We start from the raw sequence: 12,675 nt of genomic DNA on the forward strand, positions 1-12,675 counted from the left end.
ATCTGTGCCCTGTCACTCACTTTGAGTGATACGTGTTGCTATTTTTATTAATTGTATGAAAGCATGTGAAATAAGTGAGGGCAACAGGGCACTGCTGGTTCCTGCCCCGTCCTTATGTTACTTTATTTTTTAGGTCTTGGCCTGACGTGAGCAGCGCATGGCTCATATACGACAACAGTGACGTCATTCTCATGGAGCTGTGATGGCTGAGTGGTTAAGGTGTTGGAATCGAAATCCAATGGGGTTTCCCTGCGCAGGTTTGAATCCTGCTTGCAGCGACATATGATTTTGCATGAACACCATTTGGTTTGTTAAGGAAATTTTCACTTCTCGTTAGTCAATCCTCATCAAGTCACAGAGTTAAACAGCAAAAATTCAAACTAAATGTAAACATTAAGACAATTTCAACACTCAGGAAGTGTTTAAGAGAGCAGGTGGTTTGGAAGGGTTCGTAGTCTGGACCTGTCCTGCCTGATCTTGACGAGTCACAAAAAGAGTTATTTTTTTTATGTAGCGTGTCTTGTTTAGGCATTTGGACTCTTTCTGAGTACTCTTAAGTGCCCATTCCCAGCGCCGTAATATAGGGAAAAGAGGGTAGGAATGTGCAGTGATTGATTACTGCTCATCTGTGCCCTGTCACTCACTTTGAGTGATGCGTGTTGCTATTTTTATTAATTGTATGAAAGCATGCGAAATAAGTGAGGGAGACAGGGCACTGCTGGTACATGCCCCGTCCTTCCGTTATTTTAATTTTTAGGTCTCGGCCTGACATGAGCAGCGCATGGCTCGTATACGACCACAGTGACATCATACACATGCAGCTGCGATGGCCGAGTGGGTAAGGTGTTGGACTAGAAATCCAATGGGGTTTCACCGCGTTGGATCGAATCCTGCTTGCAGTGTCATGAGATTTTGCATTAGCACCATTTGGTTTAGTTAAGTAAATGTTCACTTCTCGTTATGCAGTCCTCTTCAAGTCACAGAGTTAAACGGCAAAAACTCAAACTAGATGTAAACATTAAGACAATTTCAACACTCAGGAAGTGTTTTAGAGAGCAGGTGGTTCAGAAGGGTTCGTAGTCTGGACCTGTCCTGCCTGATCTTGACGAGTCACATAAAGAGTAATTTTTTCATGTAGCGTGTCTTGTTTAGGCTTTTGGACTCTTTCTGAGTACTCTTAAGGGCCCATTCCCAGCGCCGTAATATAGGGAAAAGAGGGTAGAAATGTGCAGTGATTGATTACCGCTCATCTGTGCCCTGTCACTCACTTTGAGTGATGCGTGTTGCTATTTTTATTAATTGTATGAAAGCATGCGAAATAAGTGAGGGAGACAGGGCACTGCTGGTACATGCCCCGTCCTTCCGTTACTTTAATTTTTAGGTCTCGGCCTGACATGAGCAGCGGATGGCTCGTATACGACAACAGTGACATCAAACACATGCAGCTGCGATGGCCGTGTGGGTAAGGTGTTGGACTAAAAATCCAATGGGGTTTCACCACGTTGATTCGAATCCTGCTTGCAGTGTCATGAGATTTTGCATTAGCACCATTTGGTTTAGTTAAGTAAATGTTCACTTCTCGTTATGCAGTCCTCTTCAAGTCACAGAGTTAAACGGCAAAAACTCAAACTAGATGTAAACATTGAGACAATTTCTACACCCAGGAAGTGTTTTACAGAGCAGGTGGCTCGGAAGGGTTCGTAGTCTGGACCTTTTTGCCTGATCTAGACAAATCACGAAAAGAGTAATATTTTTTCATGAAGCGTGTCTTGGTTAGGCTTTTGGACTTTTTCTGAGTACACTTAAGGGCCCGTTGCCACCGCCGTAATAGAGGGAAAAGAAGGTATAAATGCACAGTGAATGATTACCGCTCATCTGTGCCCTGTCACTCACTTTGAGTGATACGTGTTGCTATTTTTATTAATTGTATGAAAGCATGTGAAATAAGTGAGGGCAACAGGGCACTGCTGGTTCCTGCCCCGTCCTTTTGTTACTTTATTTTTTAGGTCTCGGCCTGACGTGAGCAGCGCATGGCTCATATACGACAACAGTGACGTCATACTCATGGAGCTGCGATGGCCGAATGGTTAAGGCGTTGGACTTGCAATTCAATGGGGTTTCCCTGCGCAGGTTCGCATCCTGCTTGCAGCATCGGGTGATTTTGCATGAACACCATTTGGTTCGTTAAGGAAATGTTCACTTCTCGTTACGCAATCCTCATCAAGTCACAGAATTAAACAGCAAAAACTCAAACTAAATGAAAACATTAAGACAATTTCAACACTCCGGAAGTGTTTTAGAGAGCAGGTGGTTTAAAGGGTTCGTAGTCTGGACCTGTCCTGCTTGATCTTGATGAGTCACGAAAAGAGTCATTTTTTTATGTAGAGTGTCTTGTTTAGGCTTTTGGACTCTTTCTGAGTACACTTAAGGGCCCGGTCCCAGCGCTGTAATATAGGGAAAAGAGGGTAGAAATGCGCAGTGATTGATTACTGCTCATCTGTGCCCTGTCACTCACTTTGAGTGATACGTGTTGCTATTTTTATTAATTGTATGAAAGCAAGCGAAATAAGTGAGGGCAACAGAGCACTGCTGGTACCTGCCCCTTCCTTTGGTTACTTTATTTTTTAGGTCTCGGTCTGACGTGAGCAGCGAATGGCTCATATACGACAACAGAGACATCATACTAATGGAGCTGCGATGGCCGAGTGGTTAAGACGTTGGACTCAAAATACAATGGTGTTTCCCTGCGCAGGTTCGAATCCTGCTTGCAGCGACGTACGATTTTGCATGAACACCATTTGGTTTGTTAAGGAAATTTTCACTTCTCGTTAGTCAATCCTCATCAAGTCACAGAGTTAAACAGCAATAATTCAAACTAAATGTAAACATTAAGACAATTTCAACACTCAGGAAGTGTTTTAGAGAGCAGGTGGTTCAGAAGGGTTCGTAGTCTGGACCTGTCCTGCCTGATCTTGACGAGTCACAAAAAGAGTCATTTTTTCATGTAGCGTGTCTTGTTTAGGCTTTTGGACTCTTTCTGAGTACTCTAGGGCCCATTCCCAGCGCCGTAATATAGGGAAAAGAGGGTAGAAATGTGCAGTGATTGATTACCGCTCATCTGTGCCCTGTCACTCACTTTGAGTGATGCGTGTTGCTATTTTTATTAATTGTATCAAAGCATGCGAAATAAGTGAGGACAACAGGGCACTGCTGGTACCTGCCCCGTCCTTCCGTTGCTTTATTTTTTAGGTCTCGGTCTGACTTGAGCAGCGCATGGCTCGTATACGACAACAGTGACATCATTTTCATGGACCTGCGACGGCTGAGTGGTTAAGGCGTTGGACCTCAAAGCCAATGGGGTTTCCCTGCGCAGGTTCGAATCCTGCTTGCAGCTTCGTGAGATTTTGCATGAATGCCATTTGGTTCAGTTAAGTAAATGTTCACTTCTTGTTATGCAATCCTCATCAAGTCATGGAGTTAAACGGCAAAAACAAAAACTAGATGTAAATATTGAGACAATTTCCTCACCCAGGAAGTGTTTTAGGGAGCAGGTGGCTCGGAAGGGTTCGTAGTCTGGACCTGTCCTGCTTGATCTTGACGAGTCACGAAAAGAGTCATTTTTTTTATGTAGAGTGTCTTGTTTAGGCTTTTGGACTCTTTCTGAGTACACTTAAGGGCCCAGTCCCAGCGCCGTAATACAGGGAAAAGAGGGCAGAAATGTGCAGTGATTGATTACTGCTCATCTGTGCCCTTTCACTCACTTTGAGTGATGCGTGTTGCTATTTTTATTAATTGTTGGAAAGCAAGCGAAATAAGTGAGGGCAACAGAGCACTGCTGGTACCTGCCCCTTCGTTCGGTTACTTTATTTTTTAGGTCTCGGTCTGACGTGAGCAGCGAATGGCTCGTATACGACAACATGGAGCTGCAATGGCCGAGTGGTTAAGGCGTTGGACTCGAAATCAATGGGGTTTCCCTGCGCAGGTCCGAATCCTGCTTGCAGCCTCGTGCGATTTTGAATGAACACCTTTTGGTTTGATAAGGAAATGTTCACTTCTCGTTACGCAATCCTCATCAAGTAACAGAGTTAAACAGCAAAAACTCAAACTAAATGTAAACATTAAGACAATTTCAACACTCAGGAAGTGTTTTAGAGAGCAGGTGGCTCGGAAGGGTTCGTAGTCTGGACCTTTCCTGCCTGATCTTGACGAGTCACGAAAAGAGTAATTTTTTTATGTAGCGTGTCTTGTTTAGGCTTTTGGACTCTTTCTGAGTACACTTAAGGGCCCATTCCAGAGCCGTAATATAGGGAAAAGAGGGCAGAAATGTGCAGTGATTGATTACTGCTCATCTGTGCCCTGTCACTCACTTTGAGTGATGCGTGTTGCTATTTTTATTGATTGTATGAAAGCATGCGAAATAAGTGAGGGAGACAGGGCACTGCTGGTACGTGCCCTGTCCTTCCGTTACTTTAATTTGTAGGTCTCGGCCTGATGTGAGCAGCGCATGGCTCGTATACGACAACAGTGACATCATACTCACGCAGCTGCGATGGCCGAGTGGTTAAGGCGCTGGACTTGAAATCCAATGGGGTTTCCCCGTGTAGGTTCGAATCCTGCTTGCAGCGTCATGAAATTTTGCATGAACACCATTTGGTTTAGTTAAGTAAATGTTCACTTCTCGTTATACAATCCTCATCAAGTCACAGAGTTAAACGGCAAAAACTCAAACTAGATGTAAACTTTGAGACAATTTCTACACCCAGGAAGTGTTTTAGAGAGCAGGTGGCTAGGAAGGGTTTGTAGTCTGGACCTGTCCTGCCTGATCTAGACAATTCAGGAAAAGAGTAATTTTTTTTTATGTAGCGTGTCTTGTTTAGGCTTTTGGACTTTTTCTGAGTACACTTAAGGGCCCGTTGCCACCGCCGTAATAGAGGGAAAAGAGGGTAGAAATGCACAGTGAATGATTACCGCTCATCTGTGCCCTGTCACTCACTTTGAGTGATACGTGTTGCTATTTTTATTAATTGTATGAAAGCATGTGAAATAAGTGAGGGCAACAGGGCACTGCTGGTTCCTGCCCCGTCCTTCCGTTACTTTAATTTTTAGGTCTCGGCCTGATGTGAGCAGCGCATGGCTCGTATACGACAACAGTGACATCATACTCATGGAGCTGCGATGGCCGAGTGGTTAAGGCGTTGGACTCAAAATTCAATGGGGTTTCCCTGCGCAGGTTCGCATCGGGCGATTTTGCATGAACACCATTTGGTTCGTTAAGGAAATGTTCACTTCTCGTTACGCAATCCTCATCAAGTCATAGAATTAAACAGCAAAAACTCAAACTAAATGTAAACATTAAGACAATTTCAACACTCCGGAAGTGTTTTAGAGAGCAGGTGGTTCGAAGGGTTCGTAGTCTGGACCTGTCCTGTTTGATCTTGACGAGTCACGAAAAGAGTCATTTTTTTATGTAGAGTGTCTTGTTTAGGCTTTTGGACTCTTTCTGAGTACACTTAAGGGCCCGGTCCCAGCGCTGTAATATAGGGAAAAGAGGGTAGAAATGCGCAGTGATTGATTACTGCTCATCTGTGCCCTGTCACTCACTTTGAGTGATACGTGTTGCTATTTTTATTAATTGTATGAAAGCAAGCGAAATAAGTGAGGGCAACAGAGCACTGCTGGTACCTGCCCCTTCCTTCGGTTACTTTATTTTTTAGGTCTCGGTCTGACGTGAGCAGCGAATGGCTCATATACGACAACAGTGACATCATACTCATGGAGCTGCGATGGCCGAGTGGTTAAGGCGTTGGACTCGAAATCCATTGGGGTTTCCCCGCGTAGGTTCGAATCCTGCTTGCAGCGTCATGAGATTTTGCAGAAACACCATTTGGTTTAGTTAAGTAAATGTTCACTTCTCGTTATGCAATCCTCATCAAGTCACAGAGTTAAACGGCAAAAACTCAAACTATATGTAAACATTGAGACAATTTCTACACCCAGGAAGTGATTCAGAGAGCAGGTGGCTAGGAATGGTTTGTAGTCTGGACCTGTCCTGCCTGATATAGACAAGTCAGGAAAAGAGTAATTTTTTTTATGAAGCGTGTCTTGTTTAGGCTTTTGGACTTTTTCTGAGTACACTTAAGGGCCCGTTGCCACCGCCGTATTAGAGGGAAAAGAGGGTAGAAATGCACAGAGAATGATTACCGCTCATCTGTGCCCTGTCACTCACTTTGAGTGATACGTGTTACTATTTATATTAATTGTATGAAAGCATGTGAAATAAGTGAGGGCAACAGGGCACTGCTGGTTCCTGCCCCGTCCTTTTGTTACTTTATTTTTTAGGTCTCGGCCTGACGTGAGCAGTGCATGGCTCATATACGACAACAGTGACATCATACTCATGGAGCTGCGATGGCCGAGTGGTTAAGGCGTTGGACTCAAAATTCAATGGGGTTTCCCTGCGCAGGTTGGCATCCTGCTTGCAGCATCGGCCGATTTTGCATGAACACCATTTGGTTTGTTAAGGAAATTTTCACTTCTCGTTAGTCAATCCTCATCAAGTCACAGAGTTAAACAGCAATAATTCAAACTAAATGTAAACATTAAGACAATTTCAACACTCAGGAAGTGTTTTAGAGAGCAGGTGGTTCAGAAGGGTTCGTAGTCTGGACCTGTCCTGCCTGATCTTGACGAGTCACAAAAAGAGTAATATTTTCATGTAGCGTGTCTTGTTTAGGCTTTTGGACTCTTTCTGAGTACTCTTAAGGGCCCATTCCCAGCGCCGTAATATAGGGAAAAGAGGGTAGAAATGTGCAGTGATTGATTACCGCTCATCTGTGCCCTGTCACTCACTTTGAGTGACGCGTGTTGCTATTTTTATTAATTGTATCAAAGCATGCGAAATAAGTGAGGGCAACAGGGCACTGCTGGTACCTGCCCCGTCCTTCCGCTGCTTTATTTTTTAGGTCTCGGTCTGACTTGAGCAGCGCATGGCTCGTATACGACAACAGTGACATCATTTTCATGGAGCTGCGACGGCCGAGTGGTTAAGGCGTTGGACGTGAAATCCAATGGGGTTTCCCTGCGCAGGTTCGAATCCTGCTTGCAGTATCGTGAGATTTTGCATGAATGCCATTTGGTTTAGTTAAGTAAATGTTCACTTCTTGTTATGCAATCCTCATCAAGTCACGGAGTTAAACGGCAAAAACAAAAACTAGATGTAAATATTGAGACAATTTCCACACCCAGGAAGTGTTTTAGAGAGCAGGTGGCTCGGAAGGGTTCGTAGTCTGGACCTGTCCTGCCTGATCTAGACGAGTCACGAAAAGAGTAATTTTTTATGTAGCGTGTCTTGTTTAGGCTTTTGGACTATTTCTGAGTACTCTTAAGGGCCCATTCCCAGCGCCGTAATACAGGGAAAAGAGGGCAGAAATGTGCAGTGATTGATTACCGCTCATCTGTGCCCTTTCACTCACTTTGAGTAATGCGTGTTGCTATTTTTATTAATTGTATGAAAGCATGCGAAATAGGTGAGGGAGACAGGGCACTGCTGGTACATGCCCCGTCCTTCCGTTACTTTAATTTTTAGGTCTCGGCCTGACGTGAGCAGCGCATGGCTCGTATACGACAACAGTGACATCATACACATGCAGCTGCGATGGCCGAGTGGGTAAGGTGTTGGACTTGAAATCCAATGGGGTTTCACCGTGTTGGTTCGAATCCTGCTTGCAGGGTCATGAGATTTTGCATTAGCACCATTTGGTTTAGTTAAGTAAATGTTCAGTTCTCGTTATGCAGTCCTCTTCAAGTCACAGAGTTAAACGGCAAAAACTCAAACTAGATGTAAACATTGAGACAATTTCTACACCCAGGAAGTGTTTTACAGAGCAGGTGGCTCGGAAGGGTTCGTAGTCTGGACCTGTTTGCCTGATCTAGACAAATCACGAAAAGAGTAATATTTTTTCATGAAGCGTGTCTTGGTTAGGCTTTTGGACTTTTTCTGAGTACACTTAAGGGCCCGTTGCCACCGCCGTAATAGAGGGAAAAGAGGGTATAAATGCACAGTGAATGATTACCGCTCATCTGTGCCCTGTCACTCACTTTGAGTTATACGTGTTGCTATTTTTATTAATTGTATGAAAGCATGTGAAATAAGTGAGGGCAACAGGGCACTGCTGGTTCCTGCCCCGTCCTTTTGTTACTTTATTGTTTTAGGTCTTGGCCTGACGTGAGCAGCGCATGGCTCATATACGACAACAGTAACGTCTTACTCATGGAGCTGCGATGGCCGAGTGGTTAAGGCGTTGGAATCGAAATTCAATGGGGTTTCCCTGCGCAGGTTCGCATCCTGCTTGCAGCATCGGGCGATTTTGCATGAACACCATTTGGTTTGTTAAGGAAATGTTCACTTCTCGTTACGCAATCCTCATCAAGTCACAGAATTAAACAGCAAAAACTCAAACTAAATGTAAACATTACGACAATTTCAACACTCCGGAAGTGTTTTAGAGAGCAGGTGGTTTAAAGGGTTCGTAGTCTGGACCTGTCCTGCTTGATCTTGACGAGTCACGAAAAGAGTCATTTTTTTATGTAGAGTGTCTTGTTTAGGCTTTTGGACTCTTTCTGAGTACACTTAAGGGCCCAGTCCCAGCGCTGTAATATAGGAAAAAGAGGGTAGAAATGCGCAGTGATTGATTACTGCTCATCTGTGCCCTGTCACTCACTTTGAGTGATACGTGTTGCTATTTTTATTAATTGTATGAAAGCAAGCGAAATAAGTGAGGGCAACAGAGCACTGCTGGTACCTGCCCCTTCCTTCGGTTACTTTATTTTTTAGGTCTCGGTCTGACGTGAGCAGCGAATGGCTCGTATACGTCAACATGGAGCTGCAATGGCCGAGTGGTTAAGGCGTTGGACTCGAAATCAATGGGGTTTCCCTGCGCAGGTCCGAATCCTGCTTGCAGCCTCGTGCGATTTTGCATGAACACCATTTGGTTTGATAAGGAAATATTCACTTCTCGTTACTCAATCCTCATCAAGTAACAGAGTTAAACAGCAAAAACTCAAACTAAATGTAAACATTAAGACAATTTCAACACTGAGGAAGTGTTTTAGAGAGCAGGTGGCTCTGAAGGGTTCGTAGTCTGGACCTGTCCTGCCTGATCTTGACGAGTCACGAAAAGAGTAATTTTGTTATGTAGCGTATCTTGTTTAGGCTTTTGGACTCTTTCTGAGTACACTTAAGGGCCCATTCCAGAGCCGTAATATAGGGAAAAGAGGGCAGAAATGTGCAGTGATTGATTACTGCTCATCTGTGCCTTGTCACTCACTTTGAGTGATGCGCGTTGCTATTTTTATTAATTGTATGAAAGCATGCGAAATAAGTGAGGGAGACAGGGCACTGCTGGTACGTGCCCCGTCCTTCCGTTACTTGAATTTTTAGGTCTCGGCCTGATGTGAGCAGCGCATGGCTCGTATACGACAACAGTGACGTCAAACTCACGCAGCTGCGATGGCCGAGTGGTTAAGGCATTGGACTTGAAATCCAATGGGGTTTCCCCGCGTAGGTTCGAATCCTGCTTGCAGCGTCATGAGATTTTGCATGAACACCATTTGGTTTAGTTAAGTAAATGTTCACTTCTCGTTATGCAATCCTCATCAAGTCACAGAGTTAAACGGCAAAAACTCAAACTATATGTAAACATTGAGACAATTTCTACACCCAGGAAGTGTTTCAGAGAGCAGGTGGCTAGGAATGGTTTGTAGTCTGGACCTGTCCTGCCTGATATAGACAAGTCAGGAAAAGAGTAATTTTTTTTTATGAAGCGTGTCTTGTTTAGGCTTTTGGACTTTTTCTGAGTACACTTAAGGGCCCGTTGCCACCGCCGTATTAGAGGGAAAAGAGGGTAGAAATGCACAGAGAATGATTACCGCTCATATGTGCCCTGTCACTCACTTTGAGTGATACGTGTTGCTATTTATATTAATTGTATGAAAGCATGTGAAATAAGTGAGGGCAACAGGGCACTGCTGGTTCCTGCCCCATCCTTTTGTTACTTTATTTTTTAGGTCTCGGCCTGACGTGAGCAGTGCATGGCTTATATACGACAACAGTGACATCATACTCATGGAGCTGCGATGGCCGAGTGGTTAAGGCGTTGGACTCAAAATTCAATGGGGTTTCCCTGCGCAGGTTCGCATCCTGCTTGCAGCATCGGCCGATTTTGCATGAACACCATTTGGTTTGTTAAGGAAATGTTCACTTCTCGTTACGCAATCCTCATCAAGTCACAGAATTAAACAGCAAAAACTCAAACTAAATGTAAACATTAGCTCTAGTCTCTGACCACCAATAGCCCATCCAAAGTCTACAGATCTACATTTTTTCTTTCCAGTGATACACATAATTTTGCTTTTGGACACATTAATCTTCATGAAATGTCCTTCCGCAAATAAGTGTAAAGCTTGTAGGCGATTAGCTAAGCCCTTAGGAGTTAGATCTAAAATGAGGATATCATCCGCATACATTAAGACAGAAATGGATGAACCTCCAACCACCGGGGCTAAACCAACACCTGCAGCAATAGAAGCAGGAAGGTCCGCAATATATAGCGAAAACAACATGGGGGCCAGTAGACACCCCTGTTTTAACCCGTTTAGAGATGGGATGGACTGAGAAAGACCCCTTTCTCCACCTTGTAACACCTTACACCAGGTATTCGAGTGAAGAGATCTTACGAGTTCCAGTAGATGGGACGGCATACCCATTACAGCAAGCTTTCTCCACAGCGTTGGACGATCCACCTTGTCAAACGCTGTGGAGAAGTCTACAAATGCCGCATATACCCCACCTCCCCGGATTCGTACATATTTGTCCGTAATCACTTGAAGAGCAGTCAAATTATCAAGTGTACCATGTTTTTTACGGAACCCAGTCTGTTCCAAAGGTAAAATGTTATTTGCCTCCACCCAATCTGTAATTAATAATAAAAGGCATTTAGCAAAAACTTTTCCAACCGCGTCCAATAGAGCGATCAAACGATAGTTCATGGGTTTATCCCGCTCGCCCTTCTTAAATAGGGTTATTAATATACTTCCCTTCCAAGAAATAGGGACTGATCTTAATAAGAAGCATGCTTTAAACAAGGGGAAAAGAATCCTACTCCAAGTAGTAACATCCTGTTTCAAAACTGAAATGGGCAACTCATCTGGTCCCAACGCTCCGGAAGAGCGCATACTCTTAATCGCCAAAGCAATAGAATTCTCAGATGGCGGCTCCATAACGGACCTACTGTCCCAAAGAAGATCACTATCCTCACCCCTTATGCCATTTGATGCATACAGATTCAATAAGAATAAACGCCAGACATCCTCAGGAATAGAAACGGGAGTAGGGGAAGTTCTTACACCACACCCCTTACCAATTATGGACCAAAAATCTCTGGATTTACCATAGGTAGAAGCCTCCCTTAGGCTAATCCAGAGAGAGTCTTCTTTTTCTTTCTTTAGTTTTGCTCTCACTCTGGTCCTCTTTCTTTTTAATAAGGATAACTTATTTTTTGTTTCCATGGATCTAAACAGAAATTGTTGCCTCACTAATTTATTTATTTATTTATTTAAAGGCAACAATAAACTAGGGACAAAATTCACTTTCTTGGAATATCTAAGCTTCTTTGCAAGTGCAATAAGCTTTTTCATAAAATTTTCAAAGCGAAGAAATTCTATACCCTGCCATTCTTTTAGTTCAAGTAGGGTTTCTGCAAGGATAGTTTGTAAACCCTTCATAGTCGTCGGGTTCCAGTAACATCTACCTGACCTACCAAGCAGAGAAAGTCCACCAGTACTTAAAGACCATGTATCCGTAACCTGAGGTTGTAATAAAAGAGTTATATTAATCACGTTATGATCGCTCATAGAAGTTTGAGAGACCATTAAATCCTGAATGAGAAAAAAAGAGACGTAGTCCATAATTACATAATCGAGGATAGATTCCCCCTTAGGAGACCTATGAGTAAATTTAGCGGGATTATCGGATGCCATCCTACCATTTACAATCAACCCATCTGAATGGCTAATTTCTTGCAGCAATATTTTTCCTCTTTTGTTAGTTTTTATTTTTCTTGGCAAAGTAGATTGCGGTATATTATGAGCCTCTTCTTTAAACTTATTTCTAAACAGATTTATGCTTGAATGGGACACTTTACTATTCAAATCGCCCACAAGTAAAATATAAGGGGGCTGGTCACATTCTAGTAGCTGTTTAACATATGAAAACATTTGCTTCATTACAATATTAAAACCATCTTCTGGCGGGATGTATGCATTGATGATTACTAGAGAACGCAGGCTGCCTACACTAATTAAATTATTAATGGTTATAGCTTGAAAAAGGTTGCTTTTGTCAACATAATGAGAGAATTGCCATTGCAGTGCATTAGACAGGAGACTGGCAATTCCCCCTTTTGCATGACCTTTTTTAGCCGGCGCAGCTGCTGCCTCTAGCACAAAATAGTCCTTTCCCCCATCTAGGCCATTTTTACACCAAGTTTCTTGGATGCATATCACATCTGCATTTAAAGAAAATAAAAAGTCAAGTTTCTCCGGACTATTAGACACCCCTGCTGCATTCCAGGATAATACTTTTAATTGAGTGCTAAAGATGTTGAAACAGTTTTGGAT

The 12,675-nt window shown here is 43.3% G+C and overlaps 13 non-coding genes across 13 annotated transcripts; all 13 read left to right on the plus strand.

Annotated features, from left to right (window-relative positions):
• The first annotated feature begins 196 nt into the window (after nt 1-196).
• On the plus strand, nt 197-278 carry TRNAS-CGA (transfer RNA serine (anticodon CGA)). Its single transcript has one exon. It is a non-coding gene; the product is annotated as a tRNA-Ser (tRNA).
• Nucleotides 279-2,069: 1,791 nt separating this feature from the next.
• Nucleotides 2,070-2,151, plus strand: TRNAA-UGC (transfer RNA alanine (anticodon UGC)). Its single transcript has one exon. It is a non-coding gene; the product is annotated as a tRNA-Ala (tRNA).
• Nucleotides 2,152-2,691: 540 nt separating this feature from the next.
• On the plus strand, nt 2,692-2,773 carry TRNAL-CAA (transfer RNA leucine (anticodon CAA)). The gene has a single exon. It is a non-coding gene; the product is annotated as a tRNA-Leu (tRNA).
• A 1,149-nt stretch (nt 2,774-3,922) lies between these two features.
• Nucleotides 3,923-4,003, plus strand: TRNAS-CGA (transfer RNA serine (anticodon CGA)). The gene has a single exon. It is a non-coding gene; the product is annotated as a tRNA-Ser (tRNA).
• A 540-nt stretch (nt 4,004-4,543) lies between these two features.
• On the plus strand, nt 4,544-4,625 carry TRNAS-UGA (transfer RNA serine (anticodon UGA)). Its single transcript has one exon. It is a non-coding gene; the product is annotated as a tRNA-Ser (tRNA).
• Nucleotides 4,626-5,777: 1,152 nt separating this feature from the next.
• On the plus strand, nt 5,778-5,859 carry TRNAS-CGA (transfer RNA serine (anticodon CGA)). Its single transcript has one exon. It is a non-coding gene; the product is annotated as a tRNA-Ser (tRNA).
• Nucleotides 5,860-6,402: 543 nt separating this feature from the next.
• Nucleotides 6,403-6,484, plus strand: TRNAL-CAA (transfer RNA leucine (anticodon CAA)). The gene has a single exon. It is a non-coding gene; the product is annotated as a tRNA-Leu (tRNA).
• A 541-nt stretch (nt 6,485-7,025) lies between these two features.
• Nucleotides 7,026-7,107, plus strand: TRNAS-UGA (transfer RNA serine (anticodon UGA)). The gene has a single exon. It is a non-coding gene; the product is annotated as a tRNA-Ser (tRNA).
• A 541-nt stretch (nt 7,108-7,648) lies between these two features.
• On the plus strand, nt 7,649-7,733 carry TRNAS-UGA (transfer RNA serine (anticodon UGA)). The gene has a single exon. It is a non-coding gene; the product is annotated as a tRNA-Ser (tRNA).
• Nucleotides 7,734-8,274: 541 nt separating this feature from the next.
• TRNAS-CGA (transfer RNA serine (anticodon CGA)) lies at nt 8,275-8,356 on the plus strand. Its single transcript has one exon. It is a non-coding gene; the product is annotated as a tRNA-Ser (tRNA).
• A 525-nt stretch (nt 8,357-8,881) lies between these two features.
• TRNAS-CGA (transfer RNA serine (anticodon CGA)) lies at nt 8,882-8,962 on the plus strand. Its single transcript has one exon. It is a non-coding gene; the product is annotated as a tRNA-Ser (tRNA).
• A 540-nt stretch (nt 8,963-9,502) lies between these two features.
• On the plus strand, nt 9,503-9,584 carry TRNAS-UGA (transfer RNA serine (anticodon UGA)). Its single transcript has one exon. It is a non-coding gene; the product is annotated as a tRNA-Ser (tRNA).
• A 544-nt stretch (nt 9,585-10,128) lies between these two features.
• TRNAL-CAA (transfer RNA leucine (anticodon CAA)) lies at nt 10,129-10,210 on the plus strand. Its single transcript has one exon. It is a non-coding gene; the product is annotated as a tRNA-Leu (tRNA).
• Nucleotides 10,211-12,675: the final 2,465 nt, after the last annotated feature.

Source organism: Lissotriton helveticus, chromosome 11 (assembly GCF_964261635.1).
Source record: "Lissotriton helveticus chromosome 11, aLisHel1.1, whole genome shotgun sequence".
Classification (NCBI taxonomy): domain Eukaryota; kingdom Metazoa; phylum Chordata; class Amphibia; order Caudata; family Salamandridae; genus Lissotriton; species Lissotriton helveticus.